Genomic DNA, 14,522 nt, shown 5'->3' on the forward strand with positions numbered 1-14,522 from the left:
CCCTGGCTGTCCCTGGCCTATTTGAGAACTTGTGGTAACTATGCGTCACCTCCAGGCCACATTACTTAGCTGTAGCAGGAGAGGTTGGTGGTAGATGTGGCTGCTTTTGTGTGTGCATCTTACACAGTCCACAGTGCAGTTCCTTAGGATGGCTTTCAGATAGTTTCTTGATGAAGTCCAAGAAGTAAGGGACCCTGGAAGGAGTTCCCTTCCCAGGGAAGGATTGCTCCGTCCTATAACAGAGCTAGGATGTACAGCAGCTTGGCTTTTCAGGAATTAGTTCTTCACTTACTTCTACAGAATATAAGTCCTAGCGTGAGATCTGTTTTACAGCTAGTGCATTAAACGCTCTCTAGCCTAGGTCCTTAGCTATACCTGAAAACAACATACACCACAGGAACACTCATGCCTGACCTTGGGTCTTCTCTGTGCTGGATGGATCCTACAACTCGAAGCTTGATGATCATCTGAAGGTTAGCACAAGCTCCAGTATTTTCCTACCACTGCTCTAGATGGATGCAGAACACAAGTGACTCTCTTGCCTTTACAGCCAGCTCATGTTGAAAGAAAGTGGTGAAGCAGACACCCTTCCCTATCCACAACTGCAGAGCAAATCATTTTCTTCATGTGGTCAGTTTTGATAGCAATGTACTAGGAATGCAGCACAGAATGCTGCAGCTGAGCTTTAGTCTTTATTTCTCACAGCTGAAGTCCCACATTATTACATTATAGTAATGTAGGAAGTAACTGTGAAGATGTTAGGATGCTAGGAGTTACCACGAGAAAGCACAACCAAAACCTTGTGATCTATATATTAGCCTTCTAATCTATACATTAGTCATGCTAATTGGACAGATCGATTTTCCAGGCAATTCTTCCTCAGCAGAGTTAAATTTTAAGGGCCACTATTCATTGTGTCACTGAACCATTGCCTGAAACAGCCCACAGATACTACTGCCACATGCACCTGCTATAATGAATACCAAAGCCTACTTTAGTGACCTGAATCTTTTGAAAATCTAGTCCTTTATTTTTATCCACTTAGAGGGAACACAAGCTGCTGTGCCCTACTTTTTCTCAACTGTGTCATCTGACTCATCAATCAAAACTGAATTTGAGTCCTATTTTCACCCACTGGCTCTCAATCAACCTAGCAAATTTATCAGAAGTACAAAAGGACCATTTTGTCGCTTAAAACAGATAACTTTGTAAAACTTGAATTATGTGAGATATTTTAAGATCTGAAAAAATTACTGTTTGGCTGAAGCCAAATTTTACGCTTTCCTCTGAAAGGATACACTTGGATAAAAAGAGCATCACAGCAGAAGAAGTTCTGTGATGTGAGATAGCTTTAATATGAGGGGGTATTTTATGCTATTGGGCTGAATGATTTATATCTAATAGTATCAAAAGGAAGGAAGAAGGAAAGAAAGAACCTTTTTTTTTTTTTTCCTTGCTGTTATGGCAAAAAAAAAAAAAAAAAAGTATAAGTGAACTGATCCTGTCCCATCTATCTATTAAGACACATAAAGGAAACAATGACAATGTATGCCAGAAGTTCACTCCCTCTCCTTCCTCGTGAAATCTCTTTCCCAGAATCCAGGCTGCTATCCTTCAAAGAAGTCTTTAATCTTCCTGGGAATTGAGAATAAAATATATATATGAAAAATTCAGTTTCCAGGGGAAAAAAATATATGTTTCTCACATTGCCACCTTTTCTCTTCTGGTCTCTCATACTTCGTCTTAAGAGACTGACGAAATACTTGATGAAGGTGAGGCTGGGGACTAATTTGCAACCCTTCTGAGCATTTAGCAACTATGTATTCTGATTTTATGTTGTATGATAATTTTCTCTACCTTCCCCACCTCTTTATTTAAACAAATAATTTCATGCTTTTGGCTAAACCCCACTTCTCCTACTGCAGTCCTCAAAACAATTTCTATATTTTAATGAACAGGAAAAAGAAATAAATTAAACACTGAACATATGTTTCAAGCTGTACTTTCATTAATGAGCTCTCCCAAGTTCTGAGGAGTGTTTTGTGTGCTGTGCAGCACTGAACAAAGAAGGAACAAGCAGCATACACAGTTACTGAGAAATATCTGTTTAGCTTAACCTGTGACCTGTCTCTGTGTGCTGTCTTCCTCCTCTTGTATTTTGTTTGAAAGCTACTGACACTTTCTATATGTGACTACTACAAAAAGGTCTTAATTATGACTGGAAGTCCTAGGCATCACCTCAGGCAGCAGAATTGGCCATTAGCATCATTTTGCAAATGAAACACATTTGATGTTAAATTATTTCCAGGACAGCTTATATACAACACTGTGTTGCTCCTTATGAACTTGCAGCTTAAGATGGACTTCTGTTTTTTCCTTAAGTCAATATCAGGTCTCTCATAAACATTAAAAAAAAAAGAAAAAAGTTTTAATTAAGTTATGAGAAATATGCCTCAATGACAATTATCTACTTTCTCTTTACTGTGTAAACAGACTTTTTTTTTCTGGGTGGTGCACAGAGAAGGAAGAAGGAAGCAGAAAAACCTAACATTACCGGATATTAAAATATCTTTCAATGTTAGTAGTCAATAGAAATAAATTGTTTGAAAAAATAAATAGTGCTAACATCTTCTATTTCACTGCTGTTACGTTCTTACCATGTCTAGTTTGACAATAAAATACAAAGGCTTTTGTACAGCTGCCACACTACATGAAAGGTTTCTTCTTGACAAAGAACTATTGTTGAATATAATTTACCTGCTACAGTGCAAGCCAATGTTGGGGACCAAAAAGTAAATCTGCTGATAAAATTCAGTGCATCCAAAATCCATTAATGAGTCAAAATGGAATGTATTGCTTCTAGAAGAAATATCTTGTTGGCTATATATCTTCATTAGTTAGTCTGTGTTTGATTACAAGGAGAAATGGAGAACCAGAATACGATACAGGAAAGTTAATTTTTTTCATAACTGTGGTGCATGATGATACATACTAAATGTTTGGCCTTGCTGATATTAAGCATTTCTATACTGTGGCCTATGAAATGATCTTTCTCCCAGTGTCAGATCTTTCTGGTTTGATTTTCTCTTACTTTATTTTAACCCTGCAGCTTTCAGCTTATTTTGACTCTTCCTTCCCTCCTCCTATTAAAGGTTCTCTCACCAATACTTTCTGTGCTTGTCAAATCTTTCTTTTCTTTTGTTGCTGAAATGCCTCTTCCTCCACTGGGCAGTCCCTGATCCTTTGATTTTTTTTTTGTCCTCCCAAGTGCTATTGTGGACACCACAGCTGTTCTAGCAGGCCAGAAATAGGCAATGGCAGTGTTTGCTATCTTTCTGGGATCTGCTTGCTACCATTCAGAAATATGTCACCGATATTTATCCTTACAGGTGATTACAGTGTTCTGCATTCTTGTTTACTAGTGCCTGCCAGCTAGCACATTGCCCTCATTGAGCTGGCTGGATTAATTCTTTTAATCAACACCAAGTATATCAAACCTCTGAATTATTAATGTGCACTGCCATAATAATATACTAACATGATTACAGTCTGCACCCTAGAGTCTCACATCATTAACCTCCTAACACCACACATCTTCCAAACTTTCCTTTTCATCGATAAACAATCATTGAGGCTGTTAGCTATTGACAAGTCTGCACCAGAAGCAAGATCTTTTCTTGCTTTCACTGTGCAGCCACTAGTGCTAGTGGCTCCACATTACAGGAGGGCAACACCAATGTGGATCTCAGAGACCTCCAGTCCTCAAGCTTACAATCTGCTTCTTTCTCCTCTGCCACCTCTCAGAAGTGTTAACAGGACATCTGAGCTTATGCAGCTCCACAAACAAACAGCTGTATTAATATCTCCAAGACATGCTCCAATGTGTGGCTAAGATCAAGCTGCCAGAAAGAAAACAAGGTTGGCTATATTCAGTTTTGCTGATAAAAGCCTTCTTCCCTCAAACAACCTCAAAACAAACAGTTGATTCCTATCACTTGGTGGATGGCTTTCAACAAATCTACTGCAAGGCTGGCTGGTTGTAGAACAGTTCTACAATGCTACCAGTACTACAGAGCTCCAATTTGCTCACAGTGGAAATTGAGAAAGTCAGATGATAGTACGAGATAAGCAACTGGTATCAGTTGTTTCTGGCTCCTCAAAACCAATTGCTTGTTTGTATCCACACGAGGTATGCCCAAGGACCCTTATGCTGTGAGAAAGTCATTAACACTGGCCAATTCTTGACCTTTTTTTTCTTAATGAACAAAAGAAATCCCCAGCTGTAACTACATTTTTAATTCTCTGAAAATTAATCAGCCAAAATCAATGTTCCAAAGACTGCTAATATGATCTAGTTGCTTTTTTCTTTCCTGACTGCTCTCTGCCTTCTTCAAGTTTCTTTATGATCTTGAATTTAGAATTTATTTTCTACAGAGCCTGATGGCAGAGCTGAGTGTTCACCAGCTGAGAATGCCGTAGTTCAGGTCTGTACAGGCTGTGCAGCTGTGTGATCTACTTGCAAATGAATGCCCAGCTCTAACCAGGATTTGGTTCTACATGCGGCAATGAGAAACCCTGTGCAATTAATGTGGGGCATGAGAAGTAAATGAAACTTTAAGAGCACTCATATCTGGCTTTTTGTCTAATTTCTGACATGAAAGTTTAAACAGTCTTACCCCATTTGTTAGCAGCTACAAGCTTTGTACCTTTCAGAGAACGAAAAAGTAAAGTTCTATTTCCCTCAATTTAGATCTGGAATATTGAGTTACAGAAACAGAAAATTACTTTGAAACCTAATCACCAAGAGATGTGGATAGACATTTAATAACACAGTAAATAAAGAGTGGCAGCAAAGCCCTACTGTAATCATTAAAAAGTTGTTCATAGCAGTTTTTGCAGTCTCATGAATTACTTGCTGGCATCCTCTGCCTCTAATCCTCAATGGCTGGAGCCACTAGCTGCTGCTTAGTGCTCTGTCATGCTTGGAAGAGAAAACAGTGATGGGACCAGTTGTTTACTGCCACTAAATACGTCAAGAAACAAAGCACATTCAAAGTAAATTTTCAGCAGCATGTGGAAGAGATGCTCAGTGGCATCTGAGCTGTGATGGAAATGTGTAACATATGCAGTGAATGTTACTGTACAACAATGCATGGCCCATGGCAGTGCATCTGTATGAGTATTTCTACAGGTGAAAGGACCCAAAGGAGCATTACAAAAAAGGGCACAGCACCCTAGGAGAGCCGAGTGGTTTGTGGTTTGATTCCTAAACAGTAATTCAGGGGCTGGCAGGTAGGTACTCTGAAATTTTTAGCCACAGGCTTCAGTAAGTTTAGACATTCCCGTTCATATCCTGTGATAGATAGACATTATTTCAGGAGAACAAAATGTGCTGTTACTGGAGGACCATATAAATCCCGCCTGTCTTCTGGGAAGTTTACACTGAAGAAAAGCTGATTTTAACTATCCTAAGGCATTAAATATTAATGAAAAATATATATCATAGTATTTTACATACAATTGTGCAATATACTTTTGTGACTCCACTCCCAAGATACTTCTTTTTTATCTTAAGTTGTTGACAAATGGCTCAATGTTTTGCAGCAGGAAAAGATCTCCCCTCCAGCCCCACAAATGAAGTCCCTGAAACATATTTCTTCCGCTTGATGTTAAGGCAGAAAACTGAATATTTTGTATCAAAATGGTTTTGATTATGAAAGTAGAATACTCAAGAAAAAATATTAAATATAGCATCACTAAAGCACAGAGGAAATTGTATTGTCTGATGTGTATGAAAATCTGTCTATAATTAGGTTAAAATTAGGTTCTTTTTTGTACATTTTAGCATGTCTCCAGACTATAGTACTCAAGAAATATAGTTTCAAAATAAGCCTTCCTCTTATTAAAACTACAGACCCACTGCATGCTTTCAAAAGAGTTTGCCTAAAAAAGACTATCTAACAGTTGTGTGTTTGTTGACTAGTTTCTTCTCATTCCATCAGCATGATTTGTTATTGTTTGCTTTTCTCTACATACTGTTGTGTGATACAGACTTGGGAGGAAAATGATTCTTCTGTAGTGAAGGATAGCAGAGAATTTTAGTAGCTGTATTACGTATTTTACAAGTAATGCTTGTGTATATGAAATGTTATTTACTCCATTTACACAGTAATGGAATTTCAGCAACTGTCCTATTTTCTTTTGTTCTGTAGCCTTACTATATAAATAAAGGATAAAGGTTACTGATATAGAAGATATTTATACATCTGTGCTTTTACAGAAAAGATGCTAACTGACTAGATATTGCTTTTTGGTTTGTTGCTTGTTTTTTTTTTTTTTTTTTGTCCATTACTTTTAATATCACAACAATGCCATCTCTTATGGGTGTAGGTTTTATTATTATTATTATTATTATTGCTCTTGTGATGGCTGTTTACAAGCTGAGGCTTGTATGTCTGAGAAAGAATCTGAAAAAGAATCTGAACCGTAGGAGGTGGCTCCTGCAGAAACTGTTGATATCATGCAATATTTTGTCTAATTACCAAAATATTTTTTGTGTTTAATGCCTTCTGGATATTCCTACAGCATACAGTGTGTGGACAGGGGGATTATGTAAGAAGAAGGGAGGAACATGAGGGAACTACTGTGTTCCCTGGCCACCTCGGCCCTCTGCCTTATGTCCTGCTGTTAGACACTTCCTGCTCTAACAGATGGTAGCAGCCATGGAGCTATGGAGCCTCTATGAACCTTTCCCCTTCCAGCACTGGTCAGAGTAAAGAAGACCAAATGCAGATGGCTTATCCCACGTGGCCACCTATTAGTCTTTGGGTAGATTGAGTTTATTTTCTGTTCCAGCTGCTCTGAGGTCAATGCTAGGTGCTCCAGGAGTTATTTGCATTTTAGATATTGGTGTCTCCTGCTCTGTAGCTGTGGGTCACAGCCCCGAGAAAAGCAGAGCTGCACTACCCTTACACACTGCTGTTGCCTTTTCTGTTCTCAAGTGTTCACTCGTTGGGTTTGTGTTTGAACCAATTGGTATAGAAAGCAATGGAAATATTTCCCCTTTAGGACCTTTTATTTTTAGAAGAAATAGTTCCCCTTGTTAGCCAGAAATAAAATGTAAAAGTCACATCTCAGTATAAATAAACCCTGTCTATACTTGAAAATATAATCTGATCCAACTATGAACTTCAGAGTCTTGCTTTGAAAGAAAGAAAGAAAGAATACTGTCATTTGTGGTGTTAGGTAGGTAAGGCAGCATCTCCCATTTTAACACATTTTATACCTTATAGTGGTAAATTCAGATATTCCAAATCTAATTAAGACATACACAACGGGCTTGAGTTCTATTCATTAAATTGTCTTGTAAGCAGAGCCTTCATCTCCACAGTGAGAAGATCAGGTGGCCTGGCCTGCCTTGCCCTCCTGGCTTCCAGACAGTGTGGCTGGAGGAAACAGCACATTTTCTTTTATCAAGAGCTCCAGGCTTCAAAGACCTGTCACTGCAAACAGCCATGGGAATAAATCATATGTCAGCCTAAAAAATCAATATTGAAGAACAAATTGAACTAAAATAGTGTGCCTGCCTGGTTATTTAAAAATGGACAAACAAAGAAAATGCAAAGAACAAGAAGCAGCCAGAATAGGTTTACAGAAGTTATACAAAAGTGTAAAAATTGAAAAGGAGCTTCTTCTTTTTGAGTTAGTCCAACTCCACATCCACCAAAACCTAAGTGGTTTCACACAATACAGTCTCATTTTCAGTCCAATCCCACAGATGAAAAGACCTCACACACAAATAGTACCTAATTTCCATTTTTTGCCTATACACTCATGCTAATGCACATTGATATTTCCCAAATAGTGTAAGAATAAGAGTCTTGGATTTGTAACATTCTGGTCTTTAGACCATGAACTTCCAAGCAAATGGAGCACTCAAAACCAGAATGCATTAGGATTGTCCCAAGAGGCCTTATTAAAGTTATAAGAGAATTACAGACACATTGAAAAGATTCTGCTGAAAATTACTATTGAAACCTTTGAAGAGTTGTGAATATCCTTTTGTAGTACTCTTGAGACTTTCTGCAGCATTCTATAGAAGATGCAATTCTCTAAACTGCACAGGGCACTTAGGGCACTTCAAAAGCCTACAAGAGTTTTCATTTTCTAATAAATACATTTTATTGAATGTTTTTTAAAATGCTCTTTCAAAGAAAAAAATGTCATACAAAGAAAAGAAATAGAAAGACAGAAAGCAAAGTTTTCACTACTGGGAAAAGGTAGAAGAAAATAGCTAAAAGATTTTGGTATGCATATGTCAGTAAGTATAATGATTGTGAAAGTTAAGGATTTGTAAAGTAACTGATGAAGTTAATGTATTACCAACAGTAACTTACAAATAATTCTGAATGAAAGGATTCCAAAGTGGCTCAGTGAAGTTTTGAAAATTACATGAAACTTGGCCATCTCAAGTATCTTCTGAAACTCTGGAGGCAAAGATTTTTTTTTTTTTTTTACTGCTGTCTTTTATCTGTCCCGGAATCAATGAAAACAGAAAAATTCCTTACAATCAGAACTAAAGCTCTTTGTATGTCGCCTGGATTTGCCATCTTGGACAATGTCACAAAAATTGATTTGTGATTCTTGCTGAAAAGCATAAATGTAGGTGTTGAACTTGGTTGTATAGGCAATGTAGTGATTTTTAGAGGGCTTTGTGTGTTCCCGAGCTGGTGAGACCTGCAATTGCACTATTAGATGTTATGACCTCTCTTTGAAACCAGCTCTACTGATTCATTTCTGCACTACAGCATCAAGTCTGAGGAGCCAAAATGCTATGAACACCTGCTGTTTTACAGTCATTGAGCCTTATTCACAGTTCAGTGTAGCTAACTTAGTTTCTGTTGAGAGGGCAGCTTGCCTGCCGTTATACATACCTCTTCCTTTCTCACAGCATTCTCTTTTTTTTCTTTTTTTTTCTTTTTTTTTTCCTTTTTGTTTGGTAAGGAAAGCTGAAGAGTGGTACTTCAGAAGTGAATCCCAGAGAGGAACCTCAGGAGATTCATGATAGCTGAAGTTAACTAGATACTGTAGGTGCATGAAGAAAGTAAGCCATTTCAAAACTTGATTGTGCAAGGTATGATAAAATGCCTGCCATCTACACAATCTGGCACAGTAGCTGTGATGAATGGATTAGCTTCATTTATGTTTCGTATTTACTCCTGGAGTTCTGCTATGCGGACAAGCTTCTATCAAATCCTGCACACCTTTGAGGGAAAGAGAAAGAATGGGTATTGCAGTTATTTATAAAGCATTAGCCTGTGGTTATTTCTTGTTTGGAACAAAATTTCCATTTACTCATGGGACTGCCTGTAAAACTGAATGGCTTTGGAGGATAACAACAGGCACTGAAAAGGTGACATTTGGGATTGTCTAATTTCTGGCACTTTTGTTGGATCTTCTGAGGAACAAATCATGCTGAGTGTTATATCAGAGAAGATAAGTTTCCACTGTAAACTAACTTCAGAATCCCAATAATCTGTTGAAAGCTATTTAAGTATTCCTAAATTTATTTGTTGTAGCTGCTCTGTTTCTCATTGTTGAGACTGTCACTGTGAGGGAAGGGGTAGAAGGAACCTGTGGGTTCTGTCCTTGTGATGATTTGGTCCTCAGAACCTGATTCATATCCTCACTACAGGAAAAGCTGATCTGATACCAGGGTATCAGATATCAGATTCTGAACATGGTGTTTGAGTCACCTGTCTCAGTGATTGTCTCAAGCTCCTGGCTGCTGGTGAGAAACTTGTGGAATAAATTTCTTCCCAAATTGATTTTCCTGAAAATGTTGAAATAAATGAAGAACATCAGCTTGTTTGCATAAAGTCCATGTTGCTTTTCCTAAGCTAATTACCCTCATAATGTTTTTCTAACACATTATGAAATCTGTAGAACTTGGTGCCAAAATAGTTATGAGACATGGGGTTTAGTTGTGAATAGAAGTGGTGACTGTTCTTAAAGCTCATAATTCATCAGAGAAACTAAGAGCATTTTATGAACACCAGTAGCTCTCAGAACAGTTAGAGGAAGGAGAATCATTTGTATATTTGAACAGTCACTGTTTTTTTCTTCTCAGAATTTTTTGGGAATATATAAATGTAGTAAAAGCTCCACACTATATGTAACTGAATATATTGTAGGAGTATTCTAACAAGCTTTAAGGTAGGAAGTGAATCTGTTTGCCAGTAAAGATGAAAGGTGCAAAAAGTAAATACTCAAGTTAGATTTAGGCTGTGTTATCAAAGCTAAAATCTCTGTACTCTTAGAAATGAAATAATGCATTTTTTTAGTCAACTGCAGTGGCAGGAGCACCCGCTCACAACCCTTTAAACATAATTCCTATTAACAAAAATCTGGATTTCATGTTAGTGCAGGGTCGGTAAGATGACTCATATACAGTGAAGTAATAGCGAATCATGAAACACATCTGTAATAGGTGTCTTTTAGGCTTTAAAAGCTAAGCATTAATGATACATGACTGCTCTGCTTTAGATGGTACAACTGCCAAGCTCAGGTTTTCTCTGTTCCTAGATGAGAGTGTGTACCTTTGTCCTGGGCCACCTAGAAGGTGTTCAAAAGGTGTAGAAGAGAAGGGAGGGGGTTAGGTCAGGACAGGCAACTGATATAGGGTTTGTGGCACCTACAAGAGGGAAGGAAGTCCCCCCTGGTATTCTGCAAACACAATAACTGCTACTGATGGAGCAGAGGAGGGCTGTCTAGTGCCTACATGAGGAAATGCTGCAAAGATTAAGGGAGTGGTGATTAGATCGGGCCATAAGGAGGCTCAGTATTATTATCTCACAAAATGAGCTGAGAAGACAGAGAACTGACATAGCATTGTATTGACAAAATGAACTGATACGTGAATGATACAGATAAGAAATTACCTTTCATCTCTTTATTCCCTACCCAGGTTTGTAAAGCAAAACATATTAGATGCTCCACTCTGTCCCTACAGCCTCTGTGCACAGGCTGTCCCTGCTGACTGACTTGCACTGCACTGCATACTAAAAGCTGCTATGCATGATGAAAGGCTCTGAGCCAATTGGGTTGAGGCAGTCTTAATTAAAATTGCAATTAAAACCCCAGAATGAGTTACTGTTAGCCAAGGGGGCTAGAAGAAAACAGAAGGCTGGATTTTTTTTTCTTCTTAATATATTGGAATGGGAATGGAACTAGAGAGATAACAGGGCAATTAAAAGTGAGAAATGGGTGAAACTAATGATGACTCAAAATGACTGGGAGAGGCTCACTTTTTATATGTCTCTCTATAGTGTACTAAACAAAGAAAAGAAAGTTTGAAAATCAAGAAATCAGAATGGTGCTGTAAAATGAACTGCTGATTATGAACACTTAAAATGTAGGAAAGACTTAAAACAAGGGAAAATATCAAATATATGATATAACAGCTCCAGAAATATGTATCCCAAAGGAGATAGTGGAATGGAAGAGATTGTGAATGGTTCTGATGGGGCTCTGTAGGGTGTTTGCAAAATTTGACTTTATGCACCTCTTGACAGTGCTGAAGTTTTAAGTCTCCCCTCTCAGCAGTCATGGTGAAGGAAGCACTTTCAGAAGATGACAGCATAAGTGAAGACAGAGGGAGTCTCTTAAAGGAGTGATCCTGAGCATCTGAACTGAGCCTTGGTTGCAGGTGATGTGTAAGTGCCCTTCTGTTTCACACTGCAACACTCCATGAAGAGGCTGGGGGAAGATTATGTGTTTTCTATCGGAACTGGATGAAATCTGTTGCTGCTGGTGTTACCACTCCACTCGGGTTATGATCAAGATGATAGAACATTCCTGATATTGACTTGCTTGCTCTTAGTTTCATCAAATTCAAAGGGAAAAAAATGTAAGAAATTTTGAATCAGAAATGAGACAACTCCAAAGGCGAAGGCTGACACTTCAGTTTCTTGTACCAGCACTAAACTCAGACAGATAAACTTCAGAAGGGGTGAAGCTTCTTTTCTTCAGTCTTTGGAGTAAATAAACATAACATGTATAAACACAGCTATGGTTATCCCTACCCCAGAGCTAGGAACACATATTTCATGCCTCTAAAGACTAGGAAATCAAAAGTGATTCCCTCTTGATTGCAAATGATGTGCCTTAATGCTTTAATCATAAAAGATTCCTGGCAAGAATCTTCTTTTGGTTAACAGAAAACAGCAAAGAGCTGTGGAGTTGGCGTACCTCAGAAAGACTGTGAAAGTGGATCAGTTACTTCAAAGAGCATGCGGGAGGAGAAGACACTGAGATATCTGGAGACCAGTGGTTCATCCTTTCATTGCATACCAGCTTTGCCTTTTTCCCTCTCCACTGAAGACTTATGCATCCAGATCATTTGCATTCGCTGCCTGGGTTTTGAAAACAGTGCTGAGTTACTGAACACAAGATAGTCTGCAGGGAGACCAGTAGTTCCACTAGTCACATAAATTCCCTGCTGTATTGGTGTGAAAAGATGGAAAACAGCTCTGACAAGCAGACCATATTTGAAATATTAAAATGCTACCTACCCTGGAAACTGTGGACTTGTATCCAGTATTAGTACATTGCATCAGTTAGCCCACTACATCAATGGATGTCACGAGGGAGTTTAGAACAATAGAAAAAAAACATTTTGCATAAAGAATTTCCTGTAGACTGCTAATTAAAAACAAACACTTAAAAAACAAAACCACAAGCATTTTCTCATTCTTTTCATCTTCCACCACTCTTCTCCCAATAACCAGAACAGTTGGGCTGGAGTGGTCTGCATGCTGCTGTTCCCAGCAGCAGCATACTACATCCAACCTTCCAGACCCATCCCAGAAAAGATTATAGGGGTGGGCATGATGCAGGCAGTGTGCTTCCCTTACCATTTGAAATAGGAGTAAGGGTTGGATGCTCAATTCAACGTGGAAACAGGCATACAGCAGGATCATCTCCCATCTCAGAGGCTGATAGAAGACATCAGCGGGTAACAGGGTACAACAGGAGACTCCAAGCTACTGAATGGGCAAATCATATTTATAGTCTTCTACTCACAGAGACTGCTCCCACTGGTTTTCAGCCTACCCATTAAATCATCTGAAATCAGGTTGGGAACATGTGGAAGAAGCAGTGGCCTCCTTCCACATCTTTTCACATGGCCAATAAGCCCTACCACTGGTGTGCACACACCACAGGGTGAGCTCCCCCTGCCTGCTCCACTGCAGAGGTTTATGTGAGCTCTTAAGAGGCCTCTTGATTATCTGCTTCCATGCATCAAGTTTTCTGGAAGAGAGAGTTGATTTTTTTTTTTATTCTCGCCACACCAAACATGTTTTCTCAATCACATTAGTTTTTAAATATCCAGCTACAGTGAAAGAGAGGTCAAAAATGAAGTAGGTTGGAATAAATGCACAATGACGCGTGGTGACCTTGTGGTAAGCAGCAGCCAATACGTGTAGTAGAGAAAAGCCTTTTGTCGAAATTCCTCAGTACAACATTGTGAGGACTATAAGCATAGCAATGCACTCATATGAGTTGAAAGGTCTTTACAGTTAATTTAGAGATGCATAAATCCAAGAAATCAGAGCTAAAAATCAAATGCAATGACACTAGCAACCATTGACATATATTCTCCAGAAAAAAATGATGTCAAAGGAAATATCTACTATCCTGCTCATGATTAATTTTAGGCTCTCCTGGAATCCCAAAATAGCAGGGATATTTCTTGGCTATTTCAGCAATATGCCTAAGGAGATGTTTGTTCTGAGGAGGATCAGCAAAAACTTGCCTGATCCAAGGAATACAAATCTAAAAACCTTGCAATTTAAAGCATGAAGTCTGTAAAGCAGTGGACAGCATGGAAGTTCAAGTTATGTACCATTACAGAAATATCCCTTACAAATGACCCCAGATACTTCTAGTTCTCCATGAAAATGCAGACAATTGATAGAGATGACAAGTTTAGAAGCAAAAGGATATTAAAGTCAAATTTAAATGATTTCTGCTTCCATGACAAATATGATGATCTCAAGCTCTGAGTTGACACGGTACAAAAAGAATGATCAGAAACAGGGGAATACTATTTCTGGTAAGAAAAATGGCTGTTTGCAGAAAAGATAACCAAGGAAACCTGAGATCGGAAATCTGCCCTGGCATCTAAAAGCCCTGATATAGTCTGCCCAGGGCTGTGGTCATGGCCCCAAGCTGATAGAATTCAAAGAACATTTGGACAACACTCTCAGACATAGGATTTGGATTTTGGGTGGTGCAGTGTGGAGTGAGGGTTTGGGATCTATGATTTTTGTGGGTCTCTTTCAGCTTGGGTTATTCTATTCTATGATTAAACTGTCTGCCTACAGTAGTAATGTCTCCTTTTTGCACACCAACTCACATTTTAACACCTTGTGAAGAAGAAATAATAATTCAAAGAAAAAAGAGCATTACAATGAACGTATCTATGAACTACCACACTTTTGACCTTACAAAGTGTGGCT

The 14,522-nt window shown here is 38.5% G+C and overlaps 1 protein-coding gene across 1 annotated transcript in view; it reads right to left on the minus strand.

Annotated features, from left to right (window-relative positions):
* Positions 1-1,070: 1,070 nt before the first annotated feature.
* MAP3K21 (mitogen-activated protein kinase kinase kinase 21) overlaps positions 1,071-14,522 on the minus strand; it is a 120,053-nt gene continuing 106,601 nt past the window's right edge. The window contains exon 12 of the transcript XR_010621852.1: positions 1,071-1,081. The gene's annotated coding sequence lies outside the window, so the exon portion shown is untranslated. The remainder of the gene's footprint in view (positions 1,082-14,522) is intronic.

This window comes from Cyrtonyx montezumae, unplaced genomic scaffold, assembly GCF_038088225.1.
Source record: "Cyrtonyx montezumae isolate F1298 unplaced genomic scaffold, pur_monq_1.0 scaffold_0, whole genome shotgun sequence".
NCBI lineage: Eukaryota > Metazoa > Chordata > Aves > Galliformes > Odontophoridae > Cyrtonyx > Cyrtonyx montezumae.